Source organism: Canis aureus, chromosome 1 (assembly GCF_053574225.1).
Source record: "Canis aureus isolate CA01 chromosome 1, VMU_Caureus_v.1.0, whole genome shotgun sequence".
Taxonomy (NCBI): Eukaryota; Metazoa; Chordata; class Mammalia; order Carnivora; family Canidae; genus Canis; species Canis aureus.
In genome coordinates this window covers 10,296,777-10,315,319 of record NC_135611.1, presented here as the reverse complement: position 1 = coordinate 10,315,319, position 18,543 = coordinate 10,296,777, and the positions used below count along the sequence as shown (strand labels likewise).

The 18,543-nt window shown below is 34.8% G+C and overlaps 1 long non-coding RNA gene across 1 annotated transcript; it reads right to left on the bottom strand.

The window, feature by feature from the left end:
* Window positions 1–1,364: 1,364 nt before the first annotated feature.
* LOC144323981 (uncharacterized) lies at window positions 1,365–8,349 on the bottom strand. The gene is made up of 4 exons (XR_013389373.1): window positions 8,256–8,349; window positions 5,781–6,079; window positions 2,006–2,270; window positions 1,365–1,434 (listed from the first exon to the last, which is right to left on the bottom strand). It is a non-coding gene; the product is annotated as an uncharacterized LOC144323981 (long non-coding RNA).
* Window positions 8,350–18,543: the final 10,194 nt, after the last annotated feature.

The window sequence follows — 18,543 nt, the reverse complement described above, 5'->3', positions numbered from 1 at the left end:
TAAAAAGTCCCTCTTCTTTCATGAAATGTAAAATTTCCTATCACAACACCTTAGGCAAAATATGGTATATCATCTTCTAAGGTGAAGGTTAATTTAAGTTACATTAGAATAGAGCAGGAGAAGACCAGACAAGTGCACGGGGTCACGTTTGACACATTAAAAATAAGTAAATAAAGTCTAATCTGCATGTGTGCCAAGTATTGGCACAATAAAAGAGTACTGCAATCACTTTGGCTAGAAAATACATCTTGGAGTAGATTGATATGGTGGGGGTAGTGGCAAGTGGTTACATTCTGGGTATAGTTTAAGGAAGTATGCCAAGATCCGCTGTTGGTTCAGATGGAGTGTTAAAGAATTGGAATGGCTTCTAAGAATCTGGGTCAGAATAACTGGAAGAATGAAGCTGGTTTAGTCTATACCTCTTATTACTACACCAACTGCCTCAATACTGATGTATTAAATTATGAAAATTCCCAGACACACTGGTATTATAATTCTATATGATCAGCCTACCAGCTACCCAGGACAGGTGGTCCCTGCACTTTCCTGCCAGGTTGGGGGATAAGGCTCCGTGTTTACTTGTCGCTATTTCTCCGGGTCCTCCCAGCCCTGCGGCAGCTTAGGGGCTGGTCTGGGGAGCCTGGATTGGAGTCCTGCTCTGTAGGACTATACACGGGTAGGTATAATTCTCCCTAAGCCTCCCTTCAATGCCAGGCTCATAGAGTCTAGGCCATGGCACAGGAGTCTGCGTAGAGAAAAAAAACAAACAAACAAACAAAAAAACAAAACAAATGGAGGGGGAAAAAAAAGATGTAAAAATTTTAGCTATGAGCCAAACGTTTAATGAGGCAGTGTTCCCAGACTAGACTATTTTAGGATACTACCGAAATCACATCTGTAAGTACTTTTCCACTATCAAAAGCTTGTTCTAAAACTTAGCCATATAGTCTGTGATATGAGCAAATCCATTTCTGTTTTCTTAAACTGGCTCAAACTCTACTGATCTTCTACTGCTATATAATATTAGTATCCCATATTTTGGATGAGCATAGGAATTGCTCTGTTAAAGAGATTTCTAGATTCCGGTGGTATGCATAAAGAGCAAAATTAAGATATTGGTACAAAATGGAGTTTACTATAAATTTTGTACTCCACCGTTCCTCAGTTCTTTAGGTTGGGAGGTTGACTAATGGTGGGAAGGGGCCAATTAAATGTAATAACAGAAGGTAATTGATGTAAATCTTTATGAAATACAGCAACACTCTATATGGGGCAGCATCGTGGAATGTTGTTTGCACAAATAAAGCTATGTGCAAATCTCTGTTTTGTTAGTAACTTGTTGTATGACTCTAGATCAGTTACCAGACATAATTGAGCTTCTTTTTTCTTCTTGGTAAGAATTGATATCAGGCACATATCTTGCTCATGGAGTAGCTGCAATGATTAAATAAAATACAATGGATGGCAAACTACTTAAATTACTTCAAAGTTATTCACTAAATGCCATTTATTTCTCCAAATAATTTTCTCTCCTACTACTGTCTTCCTCATCCCCCTTTGTTTTCCCTGCACACGATCACTCACATTCAGCTCAAGATAGGAATCTGAATAAAGTGTCTAAGAATGTATCAGCACTGCACAGCTCAACTTTAAAAGGTCCAGATGTTGATCGTCAAGGCTTCATAAAATAAAACTGATGTGCCATGAGTAAAGAGTCAGCAGCACTTGGGAGGAAAGCATCCAGAAGGAAGAAACAGAAAAAAAATTTGTTCCAGGAGTGATGTATACCCATGTCTCAAGTGATTTAAGAAATACGGAATGGCATATAAACTGTGAGGAAGGTCCAAGTCCCTGCTCCGCTGTGTCGGGTGCACTTGGACCCAAGCACCAGTTTGTAAATAAACCCTCGTGTGTTTGCATCGGAAAAAAATAAATAAATAAACTGTGAGGAATAAGGACCCCTAACACGATGTACAGATGGTGGCAGGTAGCTCAAAATAGACACCTAGTCAATGTCCACCAGGTTCTCCTGTCCTTCAGGCATTTACTTGTAGGAGTTCTTAACAGGTGCTATATAAAGGACCCACTCAGATCCCAACCCAGCCAGATGACTTTTCTCTAAAGAAGAGTAAATATATTGCAAAACTCTGGTTTGCAATATCTATTCACAGTAGAGATTCAGTTTCGCAGGCTGAATTTTGGTGAAAATATTTTTTTCTCTTCTGTGGACAGAGTGAATACATGTGGCTTCAGCAGGTTTGATTTTGTCTCTGAAATAGAAGGAAAAAACCTTGTCAGAACTAATCATCCTCTAGTGGAAAGTCTTCTAATGAGAATGACATAGGGCTCTGCATGATAGTGCAGCCTTAGAAAGGAGAGAATCGTTCCACCCATTTTTGCCAAAGTTTCTGTTATATAAATACTTTCTTACCTGTCCTTTATTGGGGTGCAACATTTTTGCTTGGTTAAAATTAACAACAGAATACTTTTCAAGCACCATCAGTGTGACTTTCTACATTTCTGACTTTCTACAATCGTGGAAGACAATTATAAAATGAAGAGCAGGAAAGAACCAGTGGTATTCATTTGCTCTTATTTTTCATGACTCTAAAATAAGGAAAAACAGAGAACATTGGCTTCTGTCTTTTACAAAAAATGAGATAAGCAAAAGACAGCCATTGCCCAACCAAGACAATGTTATGATTTTAAAGAAAGCTGAAACTGCCATGAAACCCTCCTCGCTTCTCTGACAATGGACTCTACAGTATAATGAGAAAATATTAAATCTAGTAAAGTATTATTAAAAGCAGAGCTATTCATAACTAACTAGGTCAAAATTGGGTGAAGATTCTGGAAGGAGATTAGAGTAGCTTGTTCTCTTAATATCCAAATCAATTGAAAAAAAAAAGAAAAAATGTCAATAAAGGATGGTCACATGCTTCAGAGTTCTTACAGAGCACACATCTATTGCTTTTCCCAATGTTTATTGATGATTGCAGGTAATAAAGCCTGTGGCTCTTTGTCTGTTTTCCCTCACATTCTCTGGCATTGCTACCCAAAAGGGAAAATGGGAACAAGCTACCATGGGTAGTCATAATCCTTGTCCTTTTGTGAATCGCCTTGGTGATTGAGCAATTCTGTTGGACTGCTGCTAGACTGTTCTTCCTTTACTTTTATGAATTTACCCAGAGTGGGACTAACGAATTTAGAAGAGAATCAAAAGAGCCGTCACTCACAACAGGATAACCTTGTCGCCTTTGAGACACAACGATCACTTATACTGTGTGTACTAGTTAAAGCTAACACCCTTTCTCCCTACTCTAAAAACAAACAAACAAACAAACAAAAACAAAGAAGTATTCCCTCAAGTGCAGTGTTGCAAATTTTACAGAGCTTACAGGTGATGCCTCTACCCGGCTTTAAACTGTGCAGTTCTGCTTACACACAGATTTTTTTTCTGATAAATACAGTACTGTAAATGTATTTTCTCTTGAAAATAATTTTCTATGATTTTCTTAATAATATTTTATTTTCTCTAGCTTATCTTACTTTGAGAAGACAGCATCTAATTCATATAATATACAAGATAGGTGTTAATTGACTATTTATGTTATCAGTAAGATTGGTGGCAGAAATGGAATTGTCACATCACTTCGGAAAACATTTTTAAGTTCCTTACAAAAGACAAGACCATCTACCATATGATCTGGCAATTCCACTCCTAAGTTTCTACCCAAGGGAAATAAAATATTTTCATACAAAGACATGCAAACAATTGTTTATAGCAGTATCATTTGTTATACCTCAAAGATGGAATTACTCTGAAATTCTATAACCAATGAAAGGATTAAAAAAATGTATGACATATTCATACAATGGAATGCTATTCAGATTTTGAAAAATGAACTACCGGTATAGGCAAGGATATAGATAAATTTCAAAATAATTTTATTTTGCAAAAGACTCCAGACAAAAAGTGTATATAGTCAATTTTCCCTTTTATTGAAAATTTTAGAAAATACAAACTAATGTATAGCTATAAAGTGCATCATTGGTTTCCTGTGGGGGGATTATAAATCTCAGTGAAGGGATACAAAGTGGCATTAGGAAACGTTGGGCATCGATTACTAAATTCATTATCTTGATCGTGATGATGGTTTTTTAGGTGTAAACATATGTAAAATTTATCAAATTGCTTACTTTAAATATATGTAGTTTATCTTATGTCAACTATTCATCAATGAAGCTGTTTAAAAGTGGTAATTTACACAACACGGTGGTCTGACACAATTTATTTCACAGTTTTTATTCTTATTTCACAGTACAATTGACCCTTGAAAAACAGATTTGGACTGCATGTATCCATTTATCTGTGGATTTTTAAAATATAAATACAGTACTGTAAATGTATTCTCTTTTGAAAATGATTTTCTTGACTTTTTTTCTCTAACTTACTTTCTTTTAAGAATATAGTATATGATACATACAAAATATGTATTAATTGACTCTGGTATTGGTAAGGCTTCCATCACTAGTAGGCTATTAGTGTTTATGTTTCTGAAGGAGTCAAAAGTCATACCGATATTTTTTACTGTGTGTGAGTCGCACTCCTAACTCCCCACGTTATTCAAGGATCAACTATATATATAAGAAGGTAGTCTGATAATTCATGACTAAGAGATACTCTGGATAATAGGTACAACTGTTGTTCCACTGACTAATTTAGATCAAAATAAGATCCAATAATACATTACATAGTTGAAGGACCTGTTTTTTCCCCCACTCATATGGTTAATAACAGATGTTGACTATCCTATTAAATATTACCTAAATCAGAATATCAAATATTGAATTTTGGATTATTAATAATTAAAATAAATATTATTTTCTCCAGCTATATATGTATATATAGTTGATTAAAACATATGGATATTGATATTGTAAGCAATCAATGTCTACCTGTCTTGAACCTGTTTTGAAATCATTCTTGCTTAACCTGTCTGGCTAATTCGTGTTAATTGTTGCTTCCATTGACTCAGAACAAATTTTGAAATCACAAGATTTTTCTGGATTAGAAAGAGGAAAGTTTCAAATGGTGATGTGATAGGATTCAGTACAGAGCAGGAGTAGGTGAGATGGGCTTAAGGAGTTGAGTATCGATAACATATTTGGGGTATAAGGAAAGTGTGTCTCACAAAACAGATGGCCAGTTCTTGAACTCTGTGAAAGACAAAAAGGAAATCCATTTTGAACCGAAAACATGCCATGCTTGTGACATGGAGACATAATTATTGGGCAACCTTTGGTCTCTTCCCAGCTTTCACATTTTTTAAATTGACAATATCCCAAGGATCCAGGAAACTCAGCCTGAGGCAAAAATAAATCACTGATGTTTTATTTGAGAGATGAAAATTCAGGTCAATGAGAGTGAGGACAAGGAAAAATGAGGCAGGGAATGATGGACGAAACGCAAGGTGATTTGTTACCATGGAGTCTACTGCTTCACAAGATGTGAACAGATACACAGATGTGTCTTTTTGCCTCAAAAATGTCTTCAGACAAACTTCATCTATATAGCACATCTCAGAAGAGCAATAGGAAGGAGAAAGGAGACAGAATTTATCTGCTGAGCTCCCTACCATCTTTTGTCTTGGTTCAAAGAGCCTCCCTTGGAGAGTTAACACCTCTGGACTTCAGGTTGCGTGTAAACCTCGCCCGTATTTCACATCAGTATGGAAATGGCATGAAGAGGCCAAACTTTCTGTGGTCCACCCACCTACCTCTGCAGGAAACGAATGGGCAATGGCAGATGCTGGACTCTCCTGGAGCAGAAAAATAGCCGCAGCTTGTGGCAATGATTTGGCAAATGTTTTTCTTTCATCAGTCAGGAGGATTAATACAACTTTGCCACCTCATGGTCAGGACAGCAATAGCTTCACTGTGTCGCCTCAAGGCAATGTTGACTCTTCTGCTCTCCATGATAATATGTTTCCATTTCACAAAACATCACATTGCTCTGTAATACTGATGACACGCTAATCTGACCTGGTGAGCAGATACTGGTGAGTGTCCTAGAAACCTAGGAATGAAAAAAAAATGCATATAAATTAAGAAAGCATATGAATATAAGAATTGAAACTCTTGAAGATTCCTGAGCCTGCAACATCAGGATTGTTTCCTAAAGTGCACATAGAAATGTGGACTTCCAAAAGGTATAAAGAAGTAGAGTTCTGTGATGCTCTTTAGGTTTTGTAGGCAACTGTGATAGGTTGTTTGCAAACTGCTTGCCATAGTTTTCTCCCTTTATCCACACTCAGAGGTGAATATCCACACACAGAGATTACACGCTCTGCCATGTGCACTGGGTTGGCTGTTGAGGACATTGCAAATGTGACAAGCAAAAACGTAAAGCATGTCTGTGTACTGGAGTTTCTGTATGGCTGTTGGTGAATGACAGACTAGTCACCAATAGATACTGCTTAAGTGGATGATTTGTTTTTAATCTTGAATGAAATGAGAGAGAAAACTAGTTTTATTTTATTTTGTTTGGTTCTAAATTAACTATATTTTACTTTACTGAATGCTTTCTGTTATAAAAACAAAAGCATGTACCTTACAGGCATGTTTATAGTAGGTTTTATATAATTTTGAACATATTTCAAACTATGTTTTCTATATTTTTTTCATAAAATCATTAGGAATTTTTTTAAACAAAGTCTTTACCTCTTTAAAGCACTTTTAGATTCACAATAAGATTGAGAGACTTTGCATACAGACTTGCCCTCCCAAAAAAAACATGCATAGTCTCTTCCATTAACGTCATTCACTGGATAGTACTATTATTTCTTTTCTTTCTTTTCTTTTCTTTTCTTTTCTTTTCTTTTCTTTTCTTTTCTTTTCTTTTCTTTTTTTTCTTTTCTTTCTTTCTTTTCTTCTCTTCTCTTTTCTTTTCTTCTCTTTTCTTTTTTTTAATTACCAAAGATGAACCTACCTTGACACATCATCATCACCCAAAGTCCAGATGTTACCTTAGGGTTCACCCTTGGTGCTGTAAATTCTGTAGGTTTGGAAGAATGCATAATGACACACATCCATCATTCATCAGGAACTTGACCAGGCCAATTCACTTCAAGTTTACCATCCTCTTGAATCTATCCCACACACTACCCCAAATTACTTTTGATTATATCCCCTCATGTCCAAATACAACTAAGGTTATATTTATTTTTAAAACAATAGTTTTAACTTACTTTTTATATAATACATTTTTTTCTAATGGAAATAGACATTTCTTTAAAATCAGCTTTTTTACTCTATTCCAATTAAAGAATGATTTGGGTAGATCAATTATAGTCAATAGGTTTTGGAATCTAAAATTTAGATTGAATTTCCATTTACAATATGCTCACATTTTGTGTAAAATCAAGTGACTAAGTTTCTACATTTCCTCATCTAATAAATGTGCCATATGTACACTGCCTCACTGTGCTGTCCTGAAGACAATACTAAGACTGTAAGGCACTCCGCATGGAATTTTATCTGTGACAGACATTGAATAAAAGTTGTGTCATTTATTACCAAACAACCACATCTTCTTTATTTCTTTATCTTTTATTTTTTTTTCTTTTTAAAGAGTTATGTATTTGTTCCAGAGGAAGAAAGAGTGTATTGGGAGCTGAGGGAGGCACAGAAAGAGAGGGAGAGAGAGGGAAGAGAAGCAGACTCCCTGTGATCCGCTCGGAACCCCACTTGGGGCTTGGTCTCAGGACCCTGAGCTCATGATCTTTGCCCAAATCAAGAGTTGGTCGCTTAACTGACTGAGCCACCCAGGGGCCCCATAACTACATGTCCTATTAAGAGTATTTTCATATAGATCATATGAATTAAATAACAGTGTTTGAAGTTGTGGACGTTAGTTACTAGCACTCCAAAATTGTGTCATTTTTCTAAGAATCAAATTATAAAAACCTTCAAAATGATTGCTAATCTACTGTCAAAACCCAAAGTTCTTAAATATTGGAAAGATACAGTTGCTTTTTTAGTTTTAGATAGTAGCGTTGATACATACTGCAGGGGTGATTTTAGTCCAAATCATACATTCATAGATTTATAAAATGAGACTCAGAAAGGTTAGCTGTTATTTTTGGTTCTGCACCCAATTCCAACATAAATAAGGATCCCCCCCTACACACACCACCCCCACCACCACCACCACCATCTCCAAAGATGCTAGAAACACCAACTGGATGTCTTACAAGTCAAGGCAATTCTGACAATATCTACCCAGAGGTAGCATGTGATTTCACATTAGTGATTGTTTTGATTTCCAACCCCCTTCTCAGAATCCCCAGAAATCAGATGGTTAACTTGAAAGTTCCAACCCCCTATTCTTGATTGATTCCCTTGGCAACCAGCCCCTATACTTATCCAAAAGTCACTTCATTGTCATATATCCTGCTATGGCAGAAAAGGTATGTTGTGAATAACAAGACACCCATTTCATTGTTGTGGCTCTGAAGCAACTCCAGAAACTGGGCACAAGAGATAAAATATCACAACAAAAGAAGGTCCCATTGCAGTGTCTTGTCAGGAAATTCCAAAGGCTTGGGAGCTGTGAGCCAGGACCCATGGATAAAGACTATCTTCCAAAAGATAGGAGGAATCCTAGGCATATATAACCTGATCTTTGCACTTTACAAAGCAAGATTATGAATTCCATGGAAGTTAATTTTTCACGGTCTTACACTAAAAAATAAAATCTTGACTAGAAACCACTGTTTTAATTCTCATCTTTATGTCTCTTTCAACTATGTTCTCATTTTAATTGAATATAGTGTAATTTTATGAAAGGTTTAGCCAATTAAAATAAAACATGTATGTTTTATAAATGAAAATAGAAGCCATTTTAGCCAGAAAAAACTATTTAGCCCTGTTGCTATTTTGCTTTTGGATCATTGGGTAGCAGTATGTACACTGCTCATTTTTTTTTTAAATTATGTATCTGAGAGTACCCAAATAGCTATTTCAGAAAACATCTATGGTGGGTAGCTATTCATTTTTATTATATTGTTAAATGTTATTTTCTCACACTTGAAAATTATAATCAATTTAGTGTTATTACAACAATTCCACCGTAATGCTTAACCAGACATTTTTACTGTATATTCTGAGACTTGATCATGACTTTTACACTTTATTTTTTAGCAATAGGCGTTTTGTCCTAGAGAATCTTAAGGTTCAAAAGTTCAGGTAGACCTGTGCATTAAACACATTGAAATATGTAAAGTAAATTATTTTTCAAATAATTTCAGTGAAAAGGGATTGTAACTCTTCTAAAACAATTCTTTCCATTTCAAAAAAACTAAAACTCTAAAGACTCCTCTTTGCATTATAACAAAACAAGCACTTCGAACATTTTTAACAAATTTCTATAATTTTGGTCTCTAAGCAGCTATAATAATTTATTGACTGTCATATCTCTATTCAATAAGTGCTTAAAAGAAGTTATAATATATGTTTTGCCAAATAAGATCTCAAACATAACCAGAATTAGTACTTTTAATTGTTCATTATGTAATATTTAAAGATTGTTTACTTCTCTTGGCTTATACCAAGTTTATGAATGTTTTACCTTATGGCAAATGTAAATACATACTTTATTTTTTAATTAATCCATTCTTTATCACTCAGTTAATATTTACTTTGCTTCTACTATGTGCGTATTAATGTATACAAAAAACAATTTCTGCACTAATGAAATATGTTCTGGTTTGTTGGTGCAAATGCAGGTGGGTGTTAAAAATGATTAATATATGTACTTTATAATATTTTAAGAGGTGATAAACTTTATGAAAAAAAATTATCCAGAGAAAATGGATGGAAACTTGTATTGGAATGGGCTAAGAAACATTTGTATTTTTTTTAAGATTTTATTTATTTATTCTTGAGAGACAGAGAGAGAGAGAGACAGAGACTCTGGCAGAGGGAGAAGCAGACTCCATGCAGGGACCCCGACGTGGGACTTGATCCTGGGACTCCAGGATCACACCCTGGGCCAAAGGCAGGTGCTAAACCACTGAGCCACCCAGGCTGCCCAAACATTTGTATTTTTATGAAGGCAGACAGGTAATGCCCTGAGAGTCACTTAGAAAAACTTAAAGATGGTAAAGCAGTAAAACCATATGGAAACCTAGCAAAAATTCTTGTAATTTTCAACAAGTCTAAAATAATTCAATTTGCATGTGTTCTTTTTATACTCTCATTATGGATTTACTGTTTTCCAAACCACAGTACTGGAATTCATGCTTATCTCCATTAACATATTTTAGTAGACTGAGACCATAATTGTAATTTGTCTATATAACTTTAATTAGAACCCTGTCATCAAGGGGCACCTGGGTGGCTCAGTTGGTTGACCATCTGATTCTTGATTTCTGTGCAGGTCATGATCTCAGGGTCCTGAGGTGGAGCCCTGTGTAGGGGTCCTGGTATCCAAGCTTGGTGCGGAGGGGAGTGGGGCAGTCTGCTTGAGGATTCTTTAACCTTCTGCCCCTCTTCCACTCACACACATGCTTTCTCTCTCTCTCAAATAAATAATTTTTTTAAAAAAAGCACCTGTCATCAAAAACTTTTATTATATAATAAGAACTATATTTATTCTAACAAAATCAATACTATTGTTATCTTAAAGTTGAGAGCAAACTATACTGTATAATGCTGAATTTTCTTTTGAACTTACAGCCTATGTTTAAGTTATGTCTAACAATTAACATTCTTTGTTTCAGCAGTCCATGTAATTTAATATATCCATTATATCTTTATGCAACAAACACATTTTTAATTTCTCACAGTAATATTATAAGTGAATTTTCCAAATGCTTGTATCAACTGCAAGCATTTGCCAACACCTAACAGTCTAGGGATCATATCGATTTTTTTAAAAAAGACAATTGTTATAATCTATTAGTTTTTACTATCTTTTTGTGTTCCAAAAATATGTTAAGTATCTAAAAATAGCAAATGTCTTTATAAATGAATTTTTTTGCACATTGACATCAAGTCATTAAGTCATTGAAGTATATAAGCTCTTCTGTTTCCAAAGCAATTAATTTATTTGCTCATTCTACTGACTGGTACCACTTCCATTGCTCATGACTGTGATAGGATTTATAATAAAAAAATATATTTTGGCCTCCATCCCAGTTTCTGACTGAGATCCTAAAACCTCTTGGAACCTACTAAAGTGCCTTTTGTTATGTCAATGAGGTCACTTTGGGGCCACACCTAAGGGTGAAGGCTGGTTGCCAGGAGAACCAACCTGGTGATTGGAGGGTTGGAATTTTCTGTCCCATGTTTCTGACCTCTAGAGAGGGTAGAGGGGCTGGTGGTTGAATCTAATCACTGATGGCTAATAATTTAATAAACAATGCCTATGCAATGACACCTCCATAAACACCCAAGTTGGAGTTCAGAGAGCTCTGGTTTGGTGAACACATGGAGATGCAGGAGCATAGCATGGCCAGAGATGATGGAAGCTCTGTGCCGTCCCCAAGACTGTGTGCCATGCATCTCTTCTCTTTGTCTCTTCCTTCTGTAATAAACCAGTAATTTAGTAAGTAAAACATTTCTCTGAGTTCACCAAGCCTCTTTAGAAAATCAAATCCAAAAAGTGGTCATTGGAACCTCTGATCTATAGCTAATCAGTCAGAAGCACAGGTGACAACCTGGACATACAATGACACATGGAGCAGGAGGGCAGGTGCTCTGTTAATACCTCAACCTGTGAGATCTGATGTGGAGAGTGTCAGATTGAGTTTCCAGGTGGAGAGTGTCAGATTGAGTTTAGTTGCAGGACACTCAGCTAGTATTTCAGAATTGCCTTGGTGGTATGGAAAAAACCCACACATTGTAACTGGAATTATAAATGATTAATGAGTTTCTTATTCACTCGTGTTCTTACTAGTTTAATCCACTTATTGATTAATTCATTTTGTTTATTAATTAATTCATACATTTAGCAATACTATGTCATATACACATGTTTTCAGTGTCCTAAAAAGTGGTATTCTTTCTCAATGTTTAATTCCCTTAAAGCAACTGGCTGCTTTATTATTTATTTATTTATTTATTTATTTATTTATTTATTTATTTTAGGATTTTATTTTTTTATTCATGAGAGACACACATACACAGAGAGAGGCAGAGACACAGGCAGAGGGAGAAGCAGGCTCCATGCAGGAAGCCTGACATGGAACTCGATCCCGGGATCAGACCCTGGGCTAAACTGCTGAGCCACCTGGACTGCCCTGCTTTGATTATTTTAAACCAGTATTTTGTTGTTTTGTTTCGTTGATATTAATTCAATCTTTTAAAACTCGGTTAGCTGAGATAATCAAAAAAGACTGAGTGTTCCTCCTCTTTGATCTCTTTGAACTTGACATTATTCACCTTCAAAAGCAGAGTTGTTTTAGGGGCACCTGGGTTGCTCCATGGGTTAAGTGTCTGCCTTTGGTCCAGGTCATGATCCCAGGGTCTTGGGATCAATCCCTGCTTCAGGCTCCCTGCTTAGTGGGGAGTCTGCTTCTCCCTCTCCCTCTGTCTCTCCCAAGAGTGGTGTGCACTTGCTCTCCCTCTTCTTTCTCTAATAAATAAAAATCTTAAAAAAAAAAAAAAAAGGCAGAGCTGTTTTAGATCCTTGGTCTTTGACTGTCTTACTCACTTATCTGTGCGTACAGTTGAAATCCATCTACAGATTAACCTGAAGCCTGGTATAAAGTATGGAGAGCCTTCAACAGCTGTTTACTTCTTTCCAAACATAGATTTTTCTTTTATGTCTCCACAGCCTAGTCAACCCTGACAAATTCTAAAGGAGATTCAACAAGTTATTCATAGCTATTCAAATAAACTTAAATAAACTTGCAATGTTAGTCTTTTAATCTTTGCACTTTCTGTGTTTCTCATGTGTTTTAGGCAGAATTTTAAGATGGCTCCCATGGCTTTTACCCTAGATATATAATGCCCATGATTATGACACATGGCCAAAGGATTCTGAAGATGTAATTAAAGTTATTAATCAGTTGACACTGAATTGATCAAAGAGGGATCATCAGGTGGAGTTAATTGCATATATGTGTTCTTTAAAAGCAGAGAATTTTTCCCCCCTTGGCTGGCCATAGTAAAGAAAGTCAGAGCACAAAAAAAAAAAAAAAAAAAAAAAAAGTCAATCCTGCACGGTTCAAGAACTGAAGTATGGCCTCTAGGAGTTGTGAACAATCTCAGCCTCACAATCACAAGGCATACTGTCAACAATCAAAAGAGCTTGGAATCAGATTCTTCTCCAAACTTCCAGAAGAGCTCAGTCTGGCTGATACTTGACATTGGTCTTGTGTGACCTTAAACAGACTCCTATAGAACTTTGATGTAATAAATAAGTGCTGTTTAATGACCTTTATGATAATTTGTTATGTAGCAGTAGCAACCTTCCCCAACCCCTCACCATGGAAGGCTTTCCTATCAATGACCTCTCATTTGTTATCAGAACTCAGTCAAATTTCTTCATTTTTGGAGCTTTTTATTATTCCCCTGAGTTAATATCTTCCTAGTCTGTGCTCCTTTTTGCATTCTGTTCTACATGCTACACATTGTTTCTTATTAATGTAATATAATAATAATAATAATAATAATAATAATTTTATAATTAATGTAATAACCATTTTATAACCATATTTCTCTCAGTTGAGAGAAAAATATGCTATAGATAATGGTCATATATTAAGTATCAGTTCTGCAGTCATGAGCATGCCTTAAAATGGTAAGTACTTTTATATGATTATTTAATTAATACATGCTAAATGACTCTACTGATATCAGGGAAAACATCTTAGCATTTAAATTAAAAGCTGCTCCTTAGAACACTCTATCCAAATTCATTAACTACATGCACAAATTCAAATGATTTGCCTTCTATTTTCCCTACAGAAAATATTCACTCTCAAGGAAAAAATTTCACTTTCAAATACTTTGACAAATATCTGAATACATTTTAAACATTTATTTTCTTAATATTTATCATGGATGTATTCAATTGCCATTACTTAAGCATATTTTTGTGTTGCTGTTTAAGTATGATCCCATTCACTACATTCTTATTTAAAAATAAGAATCTAAAAAGCCCAAGAGGGGCACCTGGGTGGCTCCATCAGTTAAACATCTGCCTTCCACTCATGACCTCAGGGTCTTAGGATCCAGCCCCCCATTGGGCTCCGTGCTCAGTGGGGATTCTGCTTCTCCCTCTCCTGCTCCCTCTGCTTGTGCTCTTTCTCTCTCTCTCTCTCTCTCTGTCAAATAAATAAATAAATAATATTTTTAAAGTAAATAAATAAAAAAATAAAATAAAATAAAATAATAAAATAAAATAAAATAAAATAAAATAAAATAAAATAAAATAAAATAAAATAAAATAATAAAATGTCCAAGAATTAGCCCCTGATAATTGAGTCTATGTTTCATGGCAAAAATATATTGTATTTTGCCAATTATTCAACTTTCATATTCTTTAGTTAGTTACAATTTTGTTGTCTGTAAGTGACTGAGATAAAAACAAAAAACTCTTGCGGGTATTACTTCTATAAATGGTACCTTGAAATATGAATATTTTTAACTAGCAAGCTGGATACATATTAATATTAATCAGGAAATATGGGAATTAATAGGAAGTGATACTTTCATGATTCTATTGACCTCAATAGATTATATTAGCATAATTTTTTTAGAAAGTTTCTACTAAGCTTTAAATTCCTCACATAGAAATAAATTCATTTAGGTGTACCTGGGTGGCTCAGTTGGTTAAGGGGCAGGCTCTTGATTTCAGCTCAGTTCAGGGTCTCAGGGTCCTGGGATCAAGCCCCAGTATCAGGTCTGGTTTCTTTGCTCAGCGAAATGTCTGCTCAGGATTCTTCCATCTTCTTTTCTCTCTCACTCTGCCCGTTCCCTGCTTGCTGGCACCCACGGATTCTCTCTATGTCTCATAAACAAACAAACAAACTTTAAAAGAAATAAAATCATTTGAAATATTTATAATAAAAATATTATGCCATAGTGTCAAATGCTTAGAATCATTGTGTGAATTTGACATAACAAAGAAATCTATAGAATATACAATGTAGAAAAATAGAATATAGAATGAAATGCAAATCACTTAAAATATATAAAATATTGTACCTTAATCAAATTGTTGACTTGTCTAGATTTACCATAGTTTTGGCATAAACTTAGCATTGAAAATAATCAAGTTCCTCTTTGAAACAAAAATTCTGTCACTCTGCCCCAATTTAGATGTCCTCTATCCAATTGATACTGATTGTCTAAGATCTAGTCATAGACTCTCCCATGATAACAAAAAAATTTTCATTGGCATGTAATACAGACTTGGGCAATGCAATCTCTTTATCCCCTCAAGCTTGACTCAATAAGTAACCTAGGTTTATTAGTTTCTAATAGTGCATCCAGTAAAAACTTTAAGGGATTTAAACTAGGAAGATTTAAAAATGAATGGGAGAAGGGCATTCTTAATGAGTCAAAGAGAAGATAGAAAGTGACGCTATTTTTCCTTAATGATGATGAAATTTTATTTTCTTCCATTTCTTTGCTACATATCTCAGGAAAAGATATCTCTAGCTGGCCAATATATGACACTGAGCAGAAATTAGCTTCAGTTATATACATCTTTATGGCCTTCATTGCCTTAAAAAAAGCAAAACTAAACAAAAAAACCTCTATAGTATTCATTTAACTTTTTAATCATCCTTGAAAGCAAATGATACTAAAACACATGATTAGAGAGATTTAACAAAAAAAGTCCATGTTCAAAGAAGCAAATGAGAGAGTAAACAGTTACATAGAGAAAAAATAGTAAAACCTTTAACTACTTGAACAACCAGCTTTGTATATTTGGGAGAAATTCTGTATTATTATTATTAGTCTTAGAGCAGTAATTTGAAAACATGCTCTTGCCTCTGTCACTAATCATGGTTCAAATATTACTCCCAAATTAAAGAGGAAGTAATACATCCGTTAATGCATACTAAATAATGATCCCGAAAGGAAAAATCACGTGGAATAATTGTGCTGAATATTTTCTACAAGTAAGAACATTTCTTTATTCTTAATTGCAAAAAGGGAAACAGATGGTGGAGTTAAACCTTCATGCCCAAGTGGAAGGCTAAGCCATATCAGTGTTAAGGTAAACCATCACAATCTCAGTGGAGGGCAGAGCATAGGAAATGAGGGCTTTTCTTCTCAAGCTGTTCTAATGTTAGATCAAGCTAAGATTGAGAAGTTTTATTTTAATTACAAAGGTAAACCAAAAAGTAAATTAGAGAACCCTGTCTGCAAAGACAATGCTTTTTGCAACCACTAAAGTGTCTCTGTTCAATGAATCTAAACCATTACCAATATCATTAATGAAAACTTCAGCCAGATTGGATGGCAAGTGTAACCAGACCTGACTCTGATAATGCTAGAGTTACTGTTTAACATTTGAAAATTCTTGTAGCTGTATGCCCACCTAAAAATTATTTCCTTTAAGTTACAGCTTCCTAGGATTGCAATGAGTGTGCCTTGCCAGACTTATTATAATCTTGCAGCTCCTATGATATCAAACAGTACTCCTGGCTTGGGCTCAGGGCTGTCAGTGACAGTTCTCAAACTCCTTCAACTCTTCACCCAATGTTAACAGATCTTTACAAAATAGAAATGAGAAACATTTTTTGAGTCATTGTTTCATAGGAGAGAAGATACATAATTATCTTTTTTCTCAACAGAAGTTTATATGCTATAAATTAGGGGAAAAGATGCAAATTAATAAAGGAAGAATGACCAATGATGAATGTTTGATTTCCCAGCAACATAGGGCTGAATAAATTGTAATCTCATATTTCAAAGGGAATGCCCTTTTAAAATCATTTATATGCAAAAATAGTCATGGACCACCATTAAATGAGATCAAAATTGACCGTCTTTGAAACTATAAGGATAGCTTTTCTGATTGTTCTCAAATATATTTTCTATACTGCTTCTATATTAAGAATAAAAGTTTCAAGTCATTCAGTGAGGTGAAACCAAGTGTTTAACTTCCCCTTGCAATGAAGCAAAATGAAATTGTGTAAAATGAATACAAATTAAAAAAAATCTTTATACTGATTCAAAAATTCATCAAGTGTAAGAAAAAATATGGTAAAGTTTTGATCAATGTTTTTTATTTCTTAGAGCACATGAAATAGTTTATAATTTATCACAAGGCTACATTTAAGCTATATTTACATAATATCTAATTAAAAAATCACTACAGTCTCTAAGTTCTTAAATTTGCTTTTCATTATTTTATGTATGTTTGAGCTACAAAAATGTATCCAAGACACATTGACAGGCACAGGATGGAATAAGAAGTTAGAAGAAAAATGAAGAAGATTGTGGATTTTTTTTCAAGTGACCAAACCATTTGAATATTCTAAGAGCCCAAATGGTATCCACGGGGAACTGTAGGTAAATTGCAAATTTTCATACAGTTCAAAGAAAGGGCATGAAAGGCTCTTACACAAGACAGAGTTGGATATACAAGTATTAAAGTTTGAGTTATTTATATAAAGAAAGTTGAGAGAGATATTCAAGGAACAGGAAATAGCCCAAACAAGCTTAAGAGAGTATAAATAGAATAAAGTACACAAGAAATGAACTGGCTTTTGATTCTGAGAAAAATGATGATATTGAGCAGAGTCACAAGGTAAAAAGGAAGATGTCAAATGGTCAAATCATGGAAAATTTCCTCATGCCATTTTTAACCTTGTCTTCAATGTATCATTGATTAAAAAAAAATTAAAGAAATAAACCCACAATGGTCTCTGTATACCATGGCCAACCTAGTTATGGCATAAGAAGTGATTGTTTCAGTTCTTATGAATGAATGAATGTTTGTCGTTTCTCCCTCTAAATTTAACTACAACTAAAGACTGTCAAAGAGTTGTTAAGGCACTATATTAAAACTAGATATTCAACATTAAACTTACTAAACACAGGTGCCTGGGTGCTCAGCCAGTTAAACTTTCAGCTCAGGTCATGATCTCAGGGTCCTGGGATAGAGTCCCATATCGGGCTCCCTGCTCAGTGGGCCTGCTTCTCCTTCCTCTGCTGCTCCCTCTGCTGTGCTCTCTCTTCCTCTCTGTGTGTCAAATAAATAAATAAAATCTCAAAAAAGAAAAAAAAAACTTACAAAATCACTTAGATTTATTAAGGACTTTTTCATATAAAAATAACTCACTGCCATGCAGTATCTACCTATATCAAAAAAAAAAAAGTTAAAACTATGGACACAAATGCAAACATAGGAAGAAAGGCAGTAATTCTCATAAACTTGGGAAAGATTTGCTATTAGTGCAGCATAACATTTCTCTTGGGTTTGCCATATTTTTGAGTTTTTGTGATTTTTTTTTTCCTGTAGCGTAATATACTGATAATTTCATTAAAATTAAGTTGATTCATTTAAATTTT